The 23,974-nt window shown below is 33.4% G+C and overlaps 1 pseudogene; it reads right to left on the bottom strand.

The window, feature by feature from the left end:
• The window catches only part of LOC149157805 (putative glucose-6-phosphate 1-epimerase), a 74,965-nt pseudogene that overhangs the window by 44,378 nt on the left and 6,613 nt on the right, over positions 1-23,974 (bottom strand).

Here is a 23,974-nt window from a genome sequence, read left to right as displayed (position 1 = left end):
TTCCATCTTTATAGTTGTGAGTGGTAGTCTTCCTAGTTGCCATAATTTTGCTTTCCATTTTTATTGCTAACCTAAAATCCTTCTCCAAAGAATCAGGTTCCCAAAGGTGAACCTCATGTTGGATATTATCCTTTAAAGTCCCTATGAACACATCAATCCTATGCTCCTCTGGAATATCTTTTACCCTTATGTTCAATTTTTGGAAGTCCTCAATGTGCTCCATCATTGAACCCTTTTGTTTGAGATTTATCAATTGGCTAGAAAAGGTGTTGCTTTTTGTATCCTCATAATGTGCTATCATTTCTTCCGTAAAAATTGCCCAAGTGACAATTTGTTTATGAGATCAAAGCCATCAATACCATACAGACTGATTTGGTTCCAAATATAAAGTTGCAATAAGTACCTTTTGTGTGTTTTGCATATTATGGAGATTGAAAAATTGCTCCATTTGTAGTATCCATGTTTCGGAATCCTTGCCATCAAGCTTCCTCAAATCGATTTTTGGAACATGGTGGGTCTTCAATCCAACATTAGAGTCTATGAAATCATGATTAACATTTATTTTGTTCTCATCATGAGTTTCCTTTACTACCCTTTCACCATTAGTGACCATTTCTTTTCCTTTTTTTGTTTTTTTTTGTTGTGGTTCACGGACACCTTGGTCAACGGGTGGTCGCTACGTCCATAGAAAAATCTGGGTTGATCAACCCTGAAGGGAATCTAGCCCCACGACCCACTAGCAAGGCCTAACCCCAAGGGCTTCAGGCAGAATGGACCCTCTAACCTCCCGAACGGCGAGGCACTCATTTTGACCAATTGAGCTAACCCTTGGGGCTCCATTAGCGACCATTTCTTGTAGTAACTTATTCAAATTTATCTTCAATTCTTCCATCTTATCGTCCATGCCATTCATCTTAGCTTCCATCTTAGCATCCATGCCATTAATCTTAGCTTCCACACCATTCATCTTAACTTGCATGCCATTCATATTAGCTTCCATGCCATTCATCTTGGCTTCATTTACCTTTAGTGAGAGTGAAATTTGTTGTACTTGGTCTTGTAATTTTGATATATCATGTTGCATTTATTCCTCTTCTTCATGAGTCATGCTATAGCTTTCAGGTTTCTTACTAGGTGTTTCCATTTTCTTTCTTTGGGGCATTAATTAATGCTAATAATTCTTCACTATTCCCTTTGAATTCCTTCAAACTAATTTTTCAAACCAATCTTATGCAAAATTTAAAAAACTACACACCTTTTTTTTTTACTTTGTAAGAGCTCGGTATTGAATCTATTGTATCTCTATAACTGTGGATCTCTAATATCTGAAATATCGTCCCGTGGTAGCCATTTGATACCTATTTCTAACCCCGTGATTCTTATCAAGATTTGATTCTCCAAGGAAGAGTTATGCCAAATCTCCCACGCTGACCTGATTATAGACTAATTCGGTAGAGCGAACTTGTATGATGTGCCACGTGTCACTGTTTCAACCTTAGTATCTGAAATTGATACAAAGAAAACTATAGGTTGTCCTATTTCTAAAACTTTTGATGAAATTTCAATCTTATGCTCAAAACAAAAGTTATGACGATTTTCCCTATGTCACCTGTTTGGAATGTAATTCGATAATCTGCAAAAACCCTAACTTCCTTAGATCATATCTCCGCAAATATAGCGAGACAAGCTCTAAAATTTGGACCCGAAGTTTAGAAAGATTTCGGTTCAAATGGGTTTTTTGTGTGGTTTTTGAAACATCACAGAAAAAAAATTATAGCGAAAATTCCACAATGACCTGTTTGGAGCAGTGAAACCCTAAAATCTAAAGCTCTGATACCAAATGTTATGAAACCAACTCACAACAAGATATAAAGATAGATCAACGCCTTAGAAATAAGCCTCTTCGAGGGGGAAACTTCCTTTACATTACACAAATGAACAATTCTTTAATGATTCAAATGACAAAACCTCCTTTTCTATATATAGGAGTCTAAGGGGTCACAATACAACCAAGCCAACCTAACAATAATAATATAAAGGCACAAAAATAACAATAGAGTGATTCTTTGGGGCACAATAATAACAATATGGGGACAATAAGGGCACAACAATAATAATAAGGGATACAACGACAATAGTAATGGGGGAATCACTAGTATTATAGGGACCTAACAGAATTGTGGACTGGAGCCTCTTTGTTAACCTCCTGGTGGGCCTCCTCTGTTTGTGAAGCTTTCCATAATTGAGACTATTGTGGTTTTGCATCGCTCGAATCCCCATCAGAGTCATATGAATCATAAGAAAGAGAATCATACAATTCGACAGAGTAAGACCTCTGAGGGTTTGTCTACAGCTCGATGTTGTCTCCTTCTTCCCTTTCTTGATCACTTTGTGATGCTTCTTGATGCGAGTAGATATCTTCTTCGAATGGAGTCCCATAAACATCTTAAGCAGGATCATTAACCTCAAAAATATTTTCATCATTGAAATATGCACAGTAATATTCAAACAGAGCATCCAGTGGATATAATCTTTTGCAATAATGATTGAATGCTATGTGAAATCTCTTTAAGGAAGATATGTTGCCATGAGGTATTGTTCTATACCAAACTCTAGCATTCTCATCTAAAGAATACATGAACAATTTCATTTGTACATCTTCAAGAAAAATACCTTGTTGTTCCATGCATTCATGAAAGTCCTTGAGGTGTTGGTCCGACCTTCTATTTGTGTTTCCATTGAATCTAGGCAAATAGGTATTCCATTCATGAAATGAAGGGACATGATTGGGATAACCAACAATAGAAGAAAAATCCAATGGGGAAAATTTGTTGGCCAAGAATGAAAGAATGGCCATTTTGGAAACCACTTTAGGTGAGTGATCTCAAGTTCAGATGTAGGGGAAGTTTTCTACTGTTTAGCATCATAGCGAGTATGAGGCCACTTGAAAGCTAGGATGATCAAATAAAGATATAGAAAGTGGAGTTGCCAGGATGTTTACCATAAGATTCAGAAAATGGAGTAGCTAGAGTGTTTATAATGAAATTCAGACAGTGGAGTCGCAAAGGTGAGAGATCTTCAATCCACACTTCCCTTGCTCATTTGACAGAGGGAATGTAAAAAAATTTCATACACAGGGAAAAATATTTTGATTCGTTCCCCGACAATGGTGCCATAAAGATGTCGCTTTTTTTATCACCTGATGCACAAGTGCTTCAAGAGATATGGAAGCTTCTTAGAGACAACCTCTAGGTTGATTGTAGACTAGTGCCTAGGACATCTTAAAGATATGAGTGCTTTTGAATATTATAAGTAGGGATTTCTAGTGCACTACAATTGTCACGTAGTTTGAAAGGATAATTCAGGGGGCTTGGTTCAATGGTCCTTCATCAAGGTAAACTCAAGAAAATACATGGATCTAAATACACGTGGGGTGAATCGAGCTAATATCAAAGATAAATGTCTGAATCTGGTGGCTGACACGCAACAATAAGTAGTTTAATATTGGAGTTGTAATAAAAGTGAAGAGGAGGAAAGAGAGGATGGAATTTGATGCATAGGGATGGAAACAAGACATAATCCTAAGAAACAATGTTTTGGAAAAATTATGGAAGACTGAATAGGTGGAATGGAAGAAACATTGGAGTTCTAATTAAGGTCCCAAACTATATGCATCATGGATACATTTATCACCAAACAACAATTAGTAAATTTGTGCACATTACAGGTACTGTAGGCTATCAAATAACACAAGTAAATCTGTAACTACATAGGAACTGAGTCACTACGTAGCAGCAAACATACAACCATGAATAACAGTGAAACTGACAACTTAATTACATTATTTTCAAGGGAGAAATAACATACAGGAAGTGATATACAGAGGAGAAAAACATACTACGCATTTCTCTTATTGGAGTCACCAAAGAGTTTCATTAATCCTCAAAATGAGTCTAATTCACCAGTCCATTACATTTAGCAATACATAGTTCAAGTCCCTCATGAACATGTAAATAGAACCAAAAGTGGAATCATAGAATTTGGACCCCTCAGGTGCATAATTCTGGAACCTCTATTAAGTGTTTCTTCCCTCTTTTTATAAGGAGAGGGAGAGCTTTGAAAATCAATTACAAAATATCTCAGCCAAAGCTCCAACTATTTGATCGACTAGCTATCTTAGCGTGTGATAGCTCGACTGCCCAACTGATTACAATAGATTTGATTCCCTTCTTGAAATACAAAAATTGCAGAATAAAAGAAAAAGGAAAAACTGAATGATGATGGGAGGAAAATATCTCCACGTCATTCCTGTTATGGCCTCTACTCAAGCCATGTCTCTGCCTCAATGATTTAGCCAGTCCGCGTGTCGCTTTCCTCTTTAACCACTTGAATTCCCCACTCTTTGGAGACAGGAGTGATCAACTGTGGTGGCCTTGGTGGTGTCACGAAATCACAACTGCCGACTCCTCCATCTTTTTAACTTCCTATATTATGTTATCAGAGCCTGATATGCCCAACAATATTGCCAATTCTATATTTAAGTGTTTCCTCACCGGGACTTTTGTTCTTAACAACATTACAAAGTGGCAAGTTCTGTTATTCTTTAGCCCTTTTTGTTTTATCCCCGTTCATCATTCATCTCTGTAAGACCGAGGGTGGTGACTAGGTGCTTAGCCTTAAGGTGCTAAAGCATTTAGACTCCTGCCAAGGGCTATCGTTCCTTTGTAAGTTGTTCTCCGCCCCTGGTTCTTTAAGTCCCTCTTGACCGTGGGCCAACACTTATATTGAATCCCCTCAATCAGAGGATTTTAATTGGACGTTTTACTTTGATGCAACAACATGCCTCAACCTACATACATTGATTTGCAATATGACGCCATCCTTTGCCACATGGAAACTCATGAGTGGTGACATGTGTCATTCTTTTTTAGCCTCTTATGACCCCTAAATATGTTGAGTCTGCTTACTATGTGTCCACCTTACTACCACATCATGATGATGTTAGCCACCACGCAACATATCTAAACCAATCTCTGTTCACCACGTGTCCCTTATCATAACCAATCTTACATTGCTACGCTTCCTATTGGAGGAGAGAGAAAAGGCCTGGTCCTGCTATGGTTTTTAAATAAAATCCTTCGTTAATTTTCCTTAGGCCCTCCCCGACGCTTTAACACTGAAGGTACAATCCTGATGATTTAACACTATTGGTGTTTGTTGATCGCAACTTTCTTAATACTGTCACTTTGAAAACGTCGAACACCGATATGCGATATGGCCTAGACCCGCCGACTGTGGATCGTTGATTTGACCTTGTGCCTTTCCTTCAATATGCGATCATCGACATGCCTTGAACTTATGATTGTTAATCACCGATATCTCTCTAGACCTCTGATCGTGGATATGTCTATGATGTGCAATTGTCAATATGTAGGACCTCTGATATGCTCTTCTCCTTCCTTTCAAAGGCAACAAAACCCTTAAACTTCAACATGCCATATCTTCTGATCAAGTCAATTTTTGGACTTCCACATACCGTTGGAAAGATTATTCTGAGCACTATCCAATGGAGGTTGTCTGATTTAGACATTAAGTCCTTCTGTGACTTGGAAGATGATTGCAAACATTTCTTCTCTTTTGTACTTTGGGCAATTGAAAACACATTTTGCAGTAGGTGACAACATGACCTATACCCTCTATCAGGTGACTGACTATAGGAAAAATCTAGTGTTTGGCTACTGTTTGGGAGTTGTCTCTATCTGAATAACTACCATGTGTTGTCTAAAGCATGCTCCACCATGTGAAAATCTAAACACCATTGCTCATAGTCTGAACTAGAATCAAAGAGACAATGGGATTTTTCCAGTGCCAAGTTCTATTCATGAAATGATGGGTGTTTTCCATTTCCAACTTACATGCATGATGACATATGAAGAAATGATAATCATGTTTGAAAGATACTAAATTAATATGCCAAGCCTACATGCTATCTAAATCCTTTAGTTCCCACATAGAACAAAATAAATATCAAAATCCTTTTCACATGTCATCTTATTCAACTTTGTAAATGATGGTTTTGACATAGGGAGGCTCATTGAATATTTATTATAGTCGATATGCTTTCATTCAAGCAAATAGGTCCTACAGCCTCCACGCTCTTTTGTATATATGTAATTTCATGATTTGAAGGTAATAAAATAGACATCTCACTTACAAAAAAAAAACATAGGATCCATAGGGCCTATTGAGTACACTCATGTAAGAGGTGGGTGAAAGAGTCGAATCACATAGTTATGATAGCACGGGTTGAGTACAATCATCCTTGGGTAAAGTGAGAATCAAGCATGCATGCATGAGAGAAGGGAAATTTGAGTAAAAGAGGTAGGGTGGTTTTCAAGGATATGTATGGAGTTATGCAAGTAGAAAGATGTGAGGAAAAATAGATTTTTGAGTGTTAGGAAAATCATGAGGACATGGCTATAGGTAAAAGATAATTTGTTGAAGGTGGTAATTGTGATGAGAGCTAGATCAGTATACCTATGAGGAGTTATTGAGAAAACTTTCCAAGGGTATGCATAATGGTTATGTAAGAACTATGGTAACAACTAGATTTCCTAGAGGTCCCAACAAATAAATTCCAAGCCAGCCTTGTGTTGAAGCCCTAGAGGGGATGGAGATTGTCTGAGAGACTTGTCAGTCAATTTTCCTAAAAATAGAATATAACCAATGTTGAGAGAAAATATTGTGGGGAACAAGAAAGATTCTCCCGATGTTTCTAAAGATGGTACTCCTCTATTGATTGATGGAATATTTGTATCTTTTCCTCAAATGAATGTAATCAGTGAATGCTAAAAAGAAAACCCAAACAAAGTTCTCATACAATAGATTTAATCATTAAGTATACAATAAATGAATATGAAAATAAAATCTTATGTACTAGGGTCTTTCTTCAACAAGTATACTGTCTCTGTCTTTAAAATAATGTGAATCTAGAATCAACTACGACTTTGCAAAGATGAAATAATAAAATAGAATAATATGGATAGGTCTTCAAATAACTTTAAAGGACCACATACATTAGAATCAAATGAGTGTTTAAAAACTCAATTACACAACAATCCAATGATACATCACCATACAAACTCATGCTTGCAATATGAAACTTAAATAGATTTGTATGGGAAAATTAACAATAACATCCCAATGTGATAAGTCGAACATAGTCTAAAAATGAAACAACATCTTAAATGACAACTTCATAAACTATAATTCAACTACATTTGTTTTATACAAGCATGGATCTTGCTCCCTTGAAATTGAAATACAATATGAAATGCTTGGAAGAGACGAGAAGACATAATGAATGTGGATATTCCGATAGTCAAGCACACATGAAAACCTAATGGAGAGATAATGTAGAAGAATGAATGAGAGGGAAATTTTAGATATAGGCATATTCACAAGGTATTTTGAAAAGGAAAAACTTGTCTTCGGAAAAACTCCAAACTTTTTTTTAATGTGATTTTGTCCCTTTATAATCTTCTCTTCATCTTTGAAACTACTTGACAATTAGGTTTTTTTCTCTATTTGTCTTGAATTAATAAATATTCGTTTTGAAAATATGAAGTTAATAATTTTTCCTCCAAACTGGGTTCCACTTCATTGTTCCAAATTTCCTTTTTTTATAATTTTTTTTTCAAGAAATAATTTGGTGATAGGACCCAAAATGCATTACAGGAATTTTCATTTTAAAATGTTAACATTGAATTTCCATGTCATAATGTGTAAGCCAATCAAAATCGTTTAAAATTTAAAAGAGATACTAGTGTGTCTAGGTACTGGAATTTTTTTTAATAATATAACTTACCTACTTTAAGTGTGAATGGTTCCAAGTGACCCAAAACTATATTAAATATTAAAAATAAAATTAACATCTTAATCTATAAAAGTAAGAATATTGAGAATATTTTTAATGAAGGGTAAATGATGGTGTGTTAAATAAATAAATTTAAATATAAAATCCTAAATCTTAAATTTAATTTAAATTTTAAATTTATTTTTTTAATTTAAATTTTATTAAATCTTGTATTGATAAATTAATTTAAATAGAAAATATAAATATATGGTTATTTTGATAAAAGTGCATTTATTCGAGTAACTTAAATTTAAATTTTATTTGTGTTAATAAATTAATTTCAATATAAAATATATGTAGACGGTTATTTTTTTTTATAAAATTGACGTTTATTTGGGTAATTTAAATTTAAATTTAAGTTTCCTTTAAATTTTGAATTTTCTTTTTTAATTTTAATTTACTTTTTTTATTTAAATTTAATTAAATCTTGTGTTAATATATTGATTTAAATATAAAATATATATACAATTATTTTGATATATGTGACATTTATTTGGGTAATTTTGGTAAAAGAATAATAAAAATGATATATTAAAAAATTATCTAGATGACATTATTTTATTAGTTTCTTAATTTTTTCTTAGGTGGCTAATTTTGAGTTGAAAATTCCTCACAACTATTTTTTTAATGATATCTATAATTTTGGAATTGGAAACAACTCCCAACATGTTCTTCATGCTTCCAACTTTTCAACAAGTTTTTTTTTCCCAAATCACACATCGAGAACTCAAGTTATGGCTTCCAGAAGATAACACTTAGCAATCATTGATCTATTCCAAGTAAAATCTTAGCCTTTGATTTATAATTTTCTTTGTTCATCTCACATGCATTATAGGAGGGAATTTGTAATGATTTGTAACGAAGTAGGCTCCCCACATTATTCATGCATGGAGTAGAGAGAACCATGGAACCTTGTGTGTAGAGGGAAAAACTTAAGATGTAAGAATGTATAAAAATAAACTGAGTCTGGAGAATGATATGACAAGGTAGTACAAGTACACGTACAAGTAAAATGACTATGTAATATAGATTAATGTGAGAGGAAACCATTGGAATCAAGTGATGATATGTGGAGAATGATATGACTAGGTAGTAAAGTAGAAGTAGAAGTAAAATAAAATAATGCACGAGGAAAACAATGGAATGAAATGAAGAGATGTGCATAAATGCAGATTATGAAGCATGACTATATAAAAATGGATTAAATGACTAAGTAATAATGGATAAATAAAGAGATGAGAAGGAAAAAGAATAATAATTTAAGAAGTGGATAATGAAAATGGAATATGGATGAAAGGGTTATGAGAGATGGAGTAAAAAATGGTTAATTGATTCAGTAAAAATGGATTAAATGAATAAGTAAAAATGGATGAGTAATTCTAAACTGAATAGAAACTAGATAATGAAAATGGAATATGGATGCCCACAGGGCATAAAATAGACATTGGTAGAGTGTTCTGTTAAGGCACTTTATGGTGTAAATGTCACTGGTTCAAAACTTCATGGGAAAATTTCATTCATGCTAAGGGCTAGTGTGGTTCAAGTCGAGTCTGTTGGATCACAAAATTAACATATTTTACATTGTTGAACTGTCTCCTTTTATCTTATCCTAGCATTTGTTTACCATACCTATTACCACATTCACCCATACTTATGTGCTTAACAAGCTTAATGAGTAAAATGTTGTTAATATTCATAATTTCCTTTGTTTTCAATGAATAAGAAATGTTTTAGACTAATCTTGTTAATGACAAATGTTCTTAGTTTAGTTCACTTTCACCAATTGAACTCCATGATTTGCATATCCACATATTTATGGGGAATATTTCATAACATAGGTTTTGTCACTAGGATGCTCGAAATGGTATAGTATTCAACAGATTGCACCCAAGTCCAATTGGGCAGGTTCAAACCCATGGTCAATCTTCCTTAGTCAAATACATACTAGAATAGCAACAGTGAACTTATGAGTTGATGGATATGAATTTAGAAAATATAAGACATGGGTTTTGTGTAGAACATGCTCATTTAGCTTAATTGTGAGAAATTTTCAAAAATAAGAAAGGATATGAGAGACAAGGACGAATCTCTAAATTGAGTTTGTTCAGATTTGTTGTTATAGTTGTCTTCTCCAAAGTTCCACAAATGGATGTGCCTAGTCAGCAAGGAGGACAAATCAATCTATTTTCATATGTTTGAGATTGAATTTACCTTCTATCTTGATCATTGATCAATATCATTGTGATATTGTCTTCCCTAAATTCTCTACCTGGCCATGTTTGTATTCTAGTTGCCAAAACAGAGGAACTATTTACTAATTAATTGATCCACCTCTACAATTTGCTTCTATATGTATACCTAAGCTATGATGTAATCATATTAGAGAGGGGTAGGGAGGAAAAGGTTAGAAAGTTAGGGAAGAAAACTGGAGGAGGACTTGTCAGTGATCTGCATTGTATATTATTGAAGATTTTTTTTGTAATGAAATAATGCCATATGTGTTCTTGTATATGGTGTGGATCATTTATTAGCATTGTAAGCTCTTCCTCCATAATGAATGCGAGGATTGGCAGGGCCTCCATTCCATGGTATGCATTGCATTCATTTATTTCTAGTTAACTAGTTCAGTTGTGGATTTGATTTCCTTGTCTACATTTTAGTTATAGTTTATCCTTTCTATTTGTAAGATTTTTATTAAATGTTGAGTTATCTATAAGAGTTGATCCACTAAAGATTAAAGGACCAAAGAATCATGATAAGATATCACAAGAACCTTTGGAAAAGATTGTGGTTGGTGCCAAGAAAGCATTTGAGCAACCTTTTTCCAATCATGAACGATTATATGGTCTAGTAGTTTGAATTATCAACACTTCCTTGATAGGTTGGCATAGACTTTGATCCTACATTTCCTGTGCATGCACCTCAAAGCTTACGAGCCCTAGATTGATGATTTAATGTTTGAAAATTATACATATAAATAGCCTACCATGTTTGGCAGTGTTTTCGGGGAGGTGCTAAAAGGGATTATAACACTGGTATTTTTCTTGTTTTTCCAACACTTGTGACTTGGGGAGTAGAAACAGTCAGGCATAAGGACACCCTTGTTTAAAATATCTAGAAAGGGTCCTACCTTACCGCATCCACTTTAGTGGGTTTATTCAAAGCCTCGTCGTGTTTGTTTGGTGTGACTTTATGCAAGTTTATTTCTTTAGAGTGTTACATGGAAAGGTTAACATTTCTCGTGTCAATATAAAACTTGGTGACAACAAGATCACAATAGCACGAGTTTCCTGAATACATGCTTTGCTTCGTAATTTGTTTTGTTTGGTGTGCAAGATTTCATCTATTTTCCTAGAATTCTTGTTCTAGTTTGTAAAGACCCCACATGCTAATCCATTGAAAGACAGGGATTAGGAAACCAACCAGAATAATGTAAATATGCTCAAGCACTTGTTGAGTAAAGGAGGACATACACCTACAAGGACCTTTTCAAGTCCTTGTCCACATTCCAAAATAGTCACCAAGGATGTGTCCATAGAATATCAAAGAATCCATGTAATACAATAGGAGGACTTAACACACTCTTTTAATTGTCCTAATCATTATTTAGAGTAGATCCAAGAGTCATGGACCAAATCTAATGAGGAGCAACCACTTGAGCCAGAAATTGAAGAATTTATGGCATGTTTGTCCCCAAATCCTTTGTGCATTTTCGGATGTGATGAATAACTTTCTGAAGAACTTCATGGCATGCTAGACAAATAGAACCAAGGAGACCGAGGATGCATCGAAACTTGGTTCCAAACTATCATAAGGCCACAATACCATTTCATCCTTCAATAATTATTGGCTTCATATCCACATGAGCAGTTGGCCTCTCATGTTCGGGTATTCATTGACGTACATTTTTCATATTTGAATATGAGTATGCTTATAAATCTATTACACACATGGATTAACCAGAAATACTCCTACAGTTGAGAAAATATTTCCTTTGTTAAGTTGGGTACGTTAGTAGATCAATAAAATTCAATAAATGTTGCATGTAGTTATTTTCTCAGCTTAAAGTATAGTGCAACAACATTTTTATGTTTTTTTTAATAAGTAGGGAATACCAATAGTTGATAAAGAAGCCTGATGGAGATCTTTATTCTTATAGTAGGTCTCTATTGAAATTTGTTGGATATTTACATGTGAAAAATCTACAGATGATTTACAACTAACAAACATCTCAAAGGCAACAATAAAGCTTGATAGAAATAACATTTTTTCTGTTTTGGCCTTCAAGTAGTTCAGAAGTATGTTGTATTTCAAATTCTCTTGCACATGCTTAGATCTAACATTCATATTTGTAAGTTTTTATCCTTCTAATCTATTAAATATGAAGGAATCTTATCATAAAAACAACATTTTAAGCTTGTTATTTCTTATCATATCCTATCTACCACAACATAAAAAATATGTAGATAAAGTTTTTGCATGTTTCATGGTTTGAGTGGCAGCAAGCATCAAATTCACATATTGTTGTCGATTTACCCATGCTATTGTATAAACCCATCATCACCCATTCCTCACTTGGCTTTAAAGTAGTAGAAGTTTATATTGTTGCACCATCAACGCACAACATATGCTTATATTCCTCATCCCCAAAATTCACTATGGATTTAGCTTTCTTTTCCTAATGATTCCGTGCAACTGCATTAGCAAGGTAGTCCTTTCTCAAACCAAATGTCCTTCTCTTTTCATGATAAATTATTACAATCTTTTTTGAGGTGCTAAGATAAACCCTATCCACCTTAGATTCAAAATTTATCACTTTGTTTAATAAAGCATTCTTTATTTTGTAAGAAGTCTAGATAATCCAATGTTTCCAACCCCTCTATGTGCACTTCGTTGATATCATAGACAAAAAAGTAAGTGTGATAAGAAAAAGAGAAATTAAATGGCTTGTTGTTTGTATTCCTGATGTGAGATATCAAAGTAATATCACCACCATGAGCCAATGCAACTCTAAGAAGAAATTCAAAACTGTGGGGCCAACTTTTGAAATCTTATTTCGTGGGCTTAAGAATTAAGTCAACAAAAACCTTGTTCGCGACAGTTGAAAGGAATGCATAAGAAAATGAGGATTGATGAAACTCATTTTGAATCCTTGACAGTGATGGTTTAATGGTTAATGGTGAGATTATATTGTTTTATTGGGAAATTGGAATAGTATGTGGAAATTGCAAGAGAGCATATGTATGGTTGTATAAGAAGAAAAAATATGTTTTCAGGACATGAATTTTTGCTTACAAAAAATATTCTTCTTTTATTGTCATTATTCATGTCTACATTGATGAAATTACCAATGGGATAAAGCTTAGCAAATTTTCCATGATGAAATTTGAATACTTGGTAAAGTTGAAGGATGTTTGGGGTTGATGATTTATAATGAGGCAACTATAATAGTGTGTCCATAATAGCAGTATAGTAAAGCATGATTTTTCAACATTCCTTTACCTATATAGGAGTCCCAAAGTAAGTACAAGAAGGTTGTAGCTATTTTTTATAGAAATTATAGAGAAGAAATTGATTTCTTGATATCTCCCAAGTGGTGAACCTGTTGACCACGAAATTTGGAGAATAAATGAATCAAGGTATTATAAATAAATGCAAAATGTTTCAACCAATTCGGGTTTATTTTCTTCAATAAATTAACGTCTGTCATCTTTAGTCATTTTTCTTTTTTTCAAAATTGGTGTACCCATTGCTTTCATTTTTTGTGAGTAGGAGCATTAGGATGATACCAACAATCTCATCAAATTTCATGGAAAACTAATTTGTGGTTTGAGAGACAAATTGTAACAAGTCACTGCAAATTTTATAGTTTATTGCCTTTATCAATGGTGTTACAACCCCACCATGAAGGTCAAAATATTTTCTTGTTGTTCCAAAGGAAAATTTGCTCGGGGATCATTTATGGAAAATATTATTTGAAGATAGTTCTAACATGCATGGGGTTTTATTCTTAAGACATCTAGTGAAGCGATGTGGTTGCAGTACAATGCATGATTTCACAGTAGGAAATCAATTTATTATACATTTCTTTTAATTGAATCTCGGAGTACCCACGGTAATGATCATACTTGTCGATGTTTCAAATCCCAACAGGGATCCATCATCAGGACACTTACTGAATGATGATAGAAGAAGAGCTTAGTAAGAATATAAATAGTGTTAAGATAATTTGATTTCAAGGAGATGAGGTCCGCTTTTTAATTTTCTTATGTTTTTAATTTTTATTATTTATTCATTTTATCTTTTTCTATAATTATTAACCAAGTTTAAAGTTTTATTATAATTTTAATAAATTGTATTTAAATATTTTTATTCTTGTAATTAAAATATTAGTTTTTATTATTCTGTCTAATGTTACTCTAATGTGCCAAATTTTGTAATGTTTAATTAGATTAATTAGTTAAATAGATTTTATTAAAGATTTTTTGTCTTTATTATTATATCTAAATTCTACTTAATAAGTTAATTAATTGATTCATAAATATTATAATAATCAAAATTTATATTTAATAATGATAATTAATTTTTATATTATTATTAATAAAAGATAAATTTATTCTATTATTTTTTTAATAATATAACTAAGTTTACTAGATTTAATTAATTAATTGGTTACTAGATATTATAATTACTATTGTTAATTATTTTATTTTTAGTATAGGATGACTAATTGTTAATTCTAAAATAATTGATTAATAAGCGAAATGATATTATAATAATTTATTTGTTATTTTGTAAATGTTTAATGATATTAATAATTATTATTATTACTATAAATTAATTATTCCTATTATTCTTATAACTAATCTTTAAATAATTATTATTATTACTTAATTATAATATATATTAACTAATTAATTAATTAAATCTAATAAAACTTAGATCTATTATTATAACTTAATACAGAAACTTATTCTTATAAATGAATTATTCCTATTATTATTATAACTAATCTTTTTTATAATTATTGTTATAAATACTTAATAATAATTATTAAGAATCATAATAATAACTATTTTTATTTATTATTATTTTTATTTTATCTCTAATATGAGATCAGAAACTTTTAATAGGAGAGGAGCAGTTACCTGATTACCTAAGATGTACTATTGGTCCTAATCCCTTTGGTTAAAGGAACCCAACTTCCACTAATCTCGATACCATTGTCTCTATTGAGATTATGTGGATGTTTTATAATTTCAAGAGCCTCCCTGATCTTTCGTTTGTGATATTTCTCTTCTTTTGTGATGATTGAGGACACTAAGCTCTTCTTCTATCATCATTCAGTAAGTGTCCTGATGATGGATCCCTGTTGGGATTTGAAACATCGACAAGTATGATCATTACTGTGGGTACTCCGAGATTCAATTAAAAGAAATGAACCACAGATGCCTGAAATCCATTATTATACATTGTTGGAAACAAAAAATAAGCTTGAAAATAATGTATTGAGATGACACTTGTTGTCAATATACTGGTTGTTGCATAGAAAGGTAATAAGAAATATAACCTATTGTTTGATCATAGCCATAAGAATAGCAACAAAATTGAAGAGCATGTACTACTTGGAGTAATGGTCTTTTCAAGGATAATGACTATAGGAAATTTGTCCTTTTAGCAGTTATTTGTCCTATGAAATTGGATGGTTAAGGTTAGCATTGAAGTGATTGTTTCTTATTTTCCTTGAACATTTGGTCTCTGACAATAAGTTCATCCACCACATATATGCTTAATCTAGTGTTGATATTATTATAATGATTTGTTAGAATCTTGTCAACAAAGTTTTGTAGGTTTTGCTTGAGAAATTGTCTATTGATAATAAAAGTTTTATGCGGGATTACAAATTATATAGGTGGGTACCAATTCTCAAGGGAATGGAAGGGGTATGGAAACTCAGTTTCTTGGGCATCCCATGTGCTCATGGAAGCATGAATGAAATGTGGGATGCAAGCATAAGTTTCAATGTGGCCTAGAAAGAAAATTTATTTACATGAAACATGGAAATTCTATTTCTACATCATTTCCAATACTTCTTCAAAACCATAAGTTCTGCAAAGTCTTGGATTGGATAGTTTAGAAGCCTCTTGAGGAGTTACTCTCTACAACTGGTTTTATTCACCTAACTTAATAATGCTAACCTTTAATCTTACTATTGAGAAGTATTATTTAAGCAACAAGTCGATATAGGAATTGGCTTAATACTTGGCAACTTTGTGAGTGATGATTGTTTAGTTCACATTCCCCAAAGTCGATTTTGATATCTTTAGATTTTCCAAGAATATTTAGATCCTTAGAATTCTAAATAGGTTGAGTATGATTCATATCATTTCCTTAGCATTTTGATTAATGCAGTCGGACTCTACTAGAAGAATATGGAATTAATTCAGTCATTAATAGATCTATTTGCACAAGAAAATATGGCAGATAATATATTTGTATTATGAGTTTGATCAGTGTCCTACTTCATTTGGTTGAGGACATTCTAACCCTCAAGCATGTGAGAGATGTTGTATCGCGAAATTAACATATTTTACACTATCAATTGGTCTCCTTTTATCATATCCTTACATTTTTTTACCATTCCTATTACCACATTCACCCATACTTATGTGCCTAACAAGGTTAATGAGTAAAATTTCATTAATATTCATAATTTCCTTTATTTTTAATGAATAAAAGGGTTTAGACTAGCCTTTTTTATGATAAATGTTCTCAGCTCAGCTCACTTTCAACACTCAACATCCATGATTCACATATCAACACATTTCTAGAGAAGATTTTAGAATGTGGGTTTTGTCACTAGGACATTCAACATGGTATAATATTCATTAGATAACACCTAGGTCCAACAAGGGACCTTCAAACCCATGGTCAAACGTTCTTAGTCAAATAAATGTCAAAATAGCAGTGGTGATCTTCCTATGTGATTTTTGAGTTAATAGAGAATAATATAGAAATTATAAGACATGGGCTTTGTGTAAAACACTCTCATTTAGTTGTATCGTAAGGGGTTTTCCAAAATAGCAAAGGATCTAGGAGATAAGGGCAAATGTCTAAATTGAGTTTCCTTAGATTTTTGTTACGATCGTCTTCTCTAATGTTCCAGGAAAATGGATGTGCCCAACCAGTAAGGAGGAAAAACCAATCTATTTTCATATGTCTAAGATTAAATTTACCTTCTATATTGATCATGGATCAATCTCATTATGATATTGTCTTCCCTAAAATATCTACTTGGCCATGTTTGCATTATGGTTTCCAAAACAAAGGAATTGTTTACCAATTCGTTTATCCACCTCTACACTTTGTTTCTATATGTATACCTAAGTTAGATGTAATCATATTAGGGAGGGGGAGGGAGGAAATTTTAGAGAGCTAGGGAAGAGAATTGGATGAGGAATTGTTGATGATCTGCATTATATAATGTTAAAGATGTCTTTTGCAATGAAATAATTCCAAATATGTTCTTGTATATGGTGTGGATCATTTCTTAGCACTATAAGCTATTTCTCTATAATGCATTCCAGGATTGGCAGGGCCCCCATTCCATGGTGTGTGTTGTGTTCATTTATTTCTAGTTAGTTATTTCATCTGTGGACTTGATTTCCTTGTCTACATTTCAGTTATAGTTTATCCTTTATATTTGTAATCTTTTTATTACATGTTGAGTTATCCATAGGAGCTTATCCATTGAAGATTGAAGGACCAAAGAAGCTTGATAAGAGATCACGGGAACCTTTGGGAAAGACTATGGTTGGTGCCAAGAAAACATTTGAGTAACCTTTGTCTAGCGATGAAACGTTTCTATACATTAGTTTGATTTATCAACATTTCCTTGATAGGTTGGCATAGTCTCTGATCCTACATTTCCCGTTCTTTCACCACAAATCTTATGAGCCCCAGATTAATGATTCAATGTCTAGAAATTATACATATAAATAACGTGACAGGGTGCAATCCCCGAGCGATTTTGACAGCTTAGATGCTCCTAGGTCGCTTATTTTCAAGCCATAGGTTAGGCATGCTAGTCATCTTAGGAAGCACATAATAAATCAAACAAATAAAGAAAATGGAATAAGGATGAAAACTGATAAAATTAAGGAAGCTAGAATGAAAGGGATGTGAGCAAGTTAATACTCTAGGTTCTCAAACTAGACTGAAAATACCTCAAAATATCTTTGAGATTTTGTAAAGTATTGGATGTAGTTGAGACATGGGATTATCAAATGAAAGATGAATACATATGATTTTTCTTCCTAGTAAGTCATTAATCTTTCGAGGGAGAAACCATCTAGGGAAACCTTCTATATGGAAGCACTTGAAATTAATTTTAGACTCTTAATATTTTAATTTGGGGTCTCCATGAGATTCATATAGCACATTCAAAAGTGAAAAATCTTGACTTTCAATTTTATCAAGGAACTTTGATCAACAGGGCTATGGTGCAAAGAAGGAAATCTCATCCATTGGGTTATGCAAACCAATGGGGAATATACACAAGCAGTTAGAATTGTTGTAGGACTTGGGTCATTGTGTTTCTACTAGGTATTAGATTGTACAAGTGGACTATATACACACATTGGAGCTTTCTCATCCTTGTGGACTCATAGACCTATCTTGAGGGTGACTTGTTGTTAAGAGAATTGGAGCAAAAAAGTATATGGTTTTTCGGAATTTTGGATGTCTACAATCAACTATGTAAATAATTTAAAAGGTAAGTGATCTACACTATGTGATGTTTATTGTGTAAATGTTAATTTGAATAATGTGTTTGAATTTTATTTCATGCATTTGATTTAGGTGTGCATTTTTAATCAATTTCATTCACAAATTTATAAATTATTGTTGGTTATACATGCACGTGAATGCCATGTTGTGCATACTTCCATGTTAAATTTGGTATAAGAGGTAATTTTTAGTATCAAGGTGGCCTTGGAAGGGAGTCAGATGTGTTATAGGGTGGTATCAAAAGATGAGGTTAAACATTGAACCTATATGGGCTAGAGACCATTGTGAATTTGACAAATTCAATACTACAAAGTTTGGTATGTGTTGAATTTGTGCAAAAGGAGTAAGAACCCCTAATTTATGAGCAAAATCATGATAAATTTTCCTTAGGAATGTTGAGAAGTTAATTAATGTCATCAATTTGCAAGATGCAAAGTCAAATTCGGTCTAGAAGGAAAAATTTTGTCAGTTTATGGAAACTATGAAGTTTTGAGAATGGGCAACTAATATTAGTTCAAAGTTTTTATCGAATAGACAAGAATAGGGATCAACCTAAAAGGAGGAATTCTCAAGTTATCATTGGAAGAAATGAGTTGATCATCAAAGAAGAAATTTTAAGTTCGATGGAGGAGAAATTAGATACCTTTTATAAAATCATTGATGATTACATTCATTGAAATCGTCAATGGACCAATGAGTAACATTGGTGAAATCATTATTGGGATGATGAATACCTTTAGCGAAAGCATTGATGGGCCTATAAATACCTTCGGTGAAATCACCAATGGGCCAATGAAATGCATTTGGTGAAATAGTTGATGGGTTGATGAATACCTTCAACAAATTAATCAATGGGTCAATGAGTACCTTCACGCAAAATCCCCAATGAGGTTGATCAAGGATCATGCCAACACCCATTGGACTCTCCTTTTCAACACTAAACATGGTTATTTTTTAGCCATACAAATTGTATGGAAAAGTACACATAATAATGCAAATGGTGATGAGGTAGCAGTATATCCATGATGTGGGATAGCCACATGGTAAGGTAACATTGATGATGTATCAATATGGACGATGACAAGGATAATACATGTTTTTGTCTACAGGAACTTCACAGAAAGGTGCCATTAGCCTCAACAGTAGATGATAAGGTCCATTGCCTTCAGCACTTAGAAAAAAGTGTTTTCTTTGGTTAGCCACATTATCAGTTGAACTATTATGGCCTTCAATCATCAACCATCGTTGTAGGAAATCAATGCCATTCCTCCATGGGCTTAGCCAATGTTTGATGACCATCAGGGGTTGGATAACAAGTGAAATAAAGGATAATTTTGGAAACCACTAATAAAAACAAAGTTAATAACCTAATGAGAACTTGACTGGGCTCTCGATTTTTAAGAGGTTGCATTTAGTGCTAATTTTTATGTTGATTTTGAAAAGTAGTGATGCAATATCACCCTCTATTTTAGGGAGCAATTTTTTGAAAATTTAAATATTTTTATCAATAAAGTATAGACATTTTTTCAAGTGTTGGTTTTTTAACCATTTTTAAAGCTCTTTTTTTATTTGTGGTTTTTAAGTGTTATTCAATTTTGTTGATTTTTTATATTATTTTATTTTATTTTTGGGGTTCAAGTTACAAATTAATTAACATTGTAGCCTTGACTATTGGTGTCCTAAAAAATAGAGGTGCCATAGGTGTCAACAGTTGAGGATAAGGTCCATGACCTTTGGCACTTAGCAAGAGGTGTTTTCTTTGGTAAAACATATTATTGGTCGAAGAACAATGGCCTTCAACCATTGCCCATAATTGCAGGTAGTCAGTGTTGTCCCTCCATGGGTTTTGTTACCTCACACGGTGTTGGTCCGAGGATAAAACCCCTATAGATACCTTTTTGGAAACATCTGCAAGTAGGTGAAGTCTCACTTGAGGCATCTAGGGTGAATTGTAGGAATCGAAATAGTTATGCAATGATGAAGGAGGGGACCTTAACCTAGAGTTACCGAGTTTTCCCATATTCAACATATCATTATTACTATTCAGAAAAAGAAATGAAGTATACCCCAAGTCTTCAAAAATTGTGCATGAATCTCATCATGCATACATTTCGAAACTACAGTAACCATGAAAATTAGAGAAGGAATTAAACATTATAAAAAAAATAGAATAAAACATCAAACGAATATTTTTATTATCACTATGGATCTTCCATTACAATGATACCCATATCAGCTCACTGGCATTAGTAGACCATTCATCATTATAGTGCCAAAACATTCACCAAATTTGTGATACACATATATCTATCTATATCTCCCACTATGTTTCTCTAAGGGTTTGTCTCTTAATCCTCGATCTCGATCAATTTAAAAGTTTACATTTGGACCCAAGCTGACCAAAAACCCTTTAGTAGTAAAATATTACTCAAAGCTAGTAAACTAGGCACGGTTTTGACTAAGACAAAATTATCGCAATGACTTATTCGTCGCAGTTTCGTGCAGTGCCTTATCTTTGTGAATTTTGTGTGTTACCCCTTCGTTGGCCTTTCTGCGTAGTACCCTCCTGCATGATTCTCCTTTGCATAGTTCCCAAAACTTTTTACCCAAAAACAATGCTCCAACAGGTCCCCAACAATCACCTGTGGCTTGTCCTATATCCATTCAGTCTTTCTAGTGCTCCAATCATATGGAACTATCTCCTTTGTTATCACAACAAACTTTTATAAGTTTGTTTCACAACATCCATCTTGGCCTTGACTACCTCTACTTGACCTAGTATTTGTTCCGCCAACTCCACTGTAAGAGGCGTTTTCAACTTTTCTTCCACTTCTTGAACCATTTTTTTAACTATTTGATTTGTTGCCTAAATATCGCTTGTGACCTTAAATGCTTCATCCTACAATGTCTCGATCATCTACACTAATTGTTGTTGATCTACTCTCATTTGATTTATTTGCTTGCTAAGTTTCACACTTTCTAGCATTAAATCCTTGTGATTATTCATTAGTAATACGTTTAAGTTATCCTTGAGGTTATGTATCTTCTCCTCTGTTGTTTGAATATTTTGCACAACTTCCTTCAATTCTCCACTTTCCAACAACCTGGCCAAATCTACATGCCTTCTTCAATGGTTGAGGATAAGATCCATGACCTTTGGCATTTAGCAAGAGGTGTTTTCTTTGGTAAAACACATTATTGGTTGAACACCAATGGCCTTCAGCCATTGGCCATCATTGCAGGTGTTCAGTGTTGTCCCTCTATGGGTTTTGTTAGAGCACAGGGGGTTGGTCTGGGGAAAAAACCCCTATAGACACCTTTTCGGAAACACCTGCAAGTAGGTGAAGTCTCACTTGAGGCATCTAGGGCGAATTGCAGGAATCGAAATAGTTATGCAATGATGAAGGAGATGGGGACCTTAACCTAGAGTTACCGAGTTTTCCCATATTCAGCATATCATTATTACTATTCAAAAAAAGAAATGAAGTATACCCCAAGTCTTCAAAAATTGTGCATGAATCTCATCATGCATACATTTTGAAACTACAATAACCATGAAAATTAGATAAGGAATTAAACATTATAAAAAATAAAAAAAAAGAATAAAACATCAAATGAATATTTTTATTATCACTATGGATCTTCCATTACAATCATACCCATATAAACTCACTAGCATTAGTAGACCATTCATCATTATAGTGCCAAAACATTCACCATATCTCCAATACACATATATATATATATATCTATATTTCCCTCTATGTTTCTCTAAGGGTTTGTATCTTAATCCTCAATCTCCATCTATTTAAAGGTTTACATTTAGACCCAGGCTGACCAAAAACCTCTTAGTAGTAAAATATTACTCAAAGCTAGTAAACTAGGAATGGTTTTGACTAAGACAAAATTATCCCAATGGCTTATTTGTCGCACTTTCATGTAGTTCCTTCTCTTTGTGAATTTTGTGTGATACCCCTTCATTCGCCTTACTGCATAGTACCCTCCTACGTGATGCTCCTCTGCATAGTTCCCAAAAAAATTTACCCAAAAATACTACTCCAACAGGTCCCCAACACTCACCTGTGGCTTGTCCTAGAGTCATTCAGTCTTTCTAGTGCTCCAATCATAGGGAAGTATGTCCTTTGTTATCGCAACAAAATTTTATAAGGTTTGTTTCACAATATCCACCTTGGCCTTGACTCCCTCTACTTTCCCTAGTATTTGTTTTTCCAACTCCACTATAAAATTGGTTTTCAACTTTTCTTCCCCTTCCTAAACTATTTTTTTAACTATTTGATGTGTTGTCTCAATCTTGTTTGTGATCTTAAATGCTCCATCCTACAATGTCTCGATCATCTGCACTAATTATTGTTGATCTACTCTCATTTGATTTATTTTCTTGCTGAGTTGCACACTTTCTAACATTGCATCCTTGTGCTTATTCATTGGTAATACATTTAATTTATCCTTGAGGTTATGTGCCTTCTCCTCTATTGTTTGAATCTTTTGTGCTACTTCCTTCAATTCTCCTCTTTCCAAAAACCTGGCCAAATCTGCATGCCTTCTTCATAGATCATCTTGCATTCTACTTCTAATCCTTTGATCTAATCAAAGGTTAGTGTTGTTTCATGTCCCTTCTCCTCGTGCTCTCTTTCTTCTGGTGGAGTGCTTGGCTTTGTTTACGACTCCAGCTCCTTGTATCCACCTCCTTATGTGACTTTATAACATTCCATGAGTTCTTTATATATCTGATAATGCTTGTGCATGAAGCACAAGGGTATCAAGTCCTGCACAGTTTGTTTGTTTGGTGAAAAGATATTCTATTTGGAATTCTATAGAAATTTATCAACTAAAGGATTCCCTAATTCAAAGTTGAATGATACCTTAAAATTATAAGTCATTTCTCTCCAAATTTTTTTTCCTCTTTGCACCTCTAACTTAGTATACAAGTTCCTTGGGATAGTATCAACCATATGTACAAAACAATGTACCCATTCCTCCTTCAATATCTTCTTCTTATTCCATGCTGCAATATAACCTTTAAGATGAGTAATAGGGAAACTAAACCAATATACCTTGGTCCAGTGTCTCCTGCATCCAACTTAAACTTGATTTGCAACAAATGTCTACATGTTTGCCAACTTCCCATCTTGTCCTTGTGCACGGCCCACCAATGTGTAGGAGTTTCTTTCAAAGCTACATCTAAAGCTTGAAGTATTAGTTGTTCAGGTACATATAACTCAAACTATTTTACAAAAGAATAAACATCTA

Source organism: Pinus tabuliformis, chromosome 5_2, assembly GCF_031772625.1.
Source record: "Pinus tabuliformis cultivar Carrire ecotype Pingquan chromosome 5_2, CPIR1, whole genome shotgun sequence".
In the NCBI taxonomy this organism is placed as follows: Eukaryota; Viridiplantae; Streptophyta; class Pinopsida; order Pinales; family Pinaceae; genus Pinus; species Pinus tabuliformis.
The sequence above is the reverse complement of the archived record's forward strand: the minus strand, read 5'-3'. Positions and strand labels throughout refer to the sequence as shown.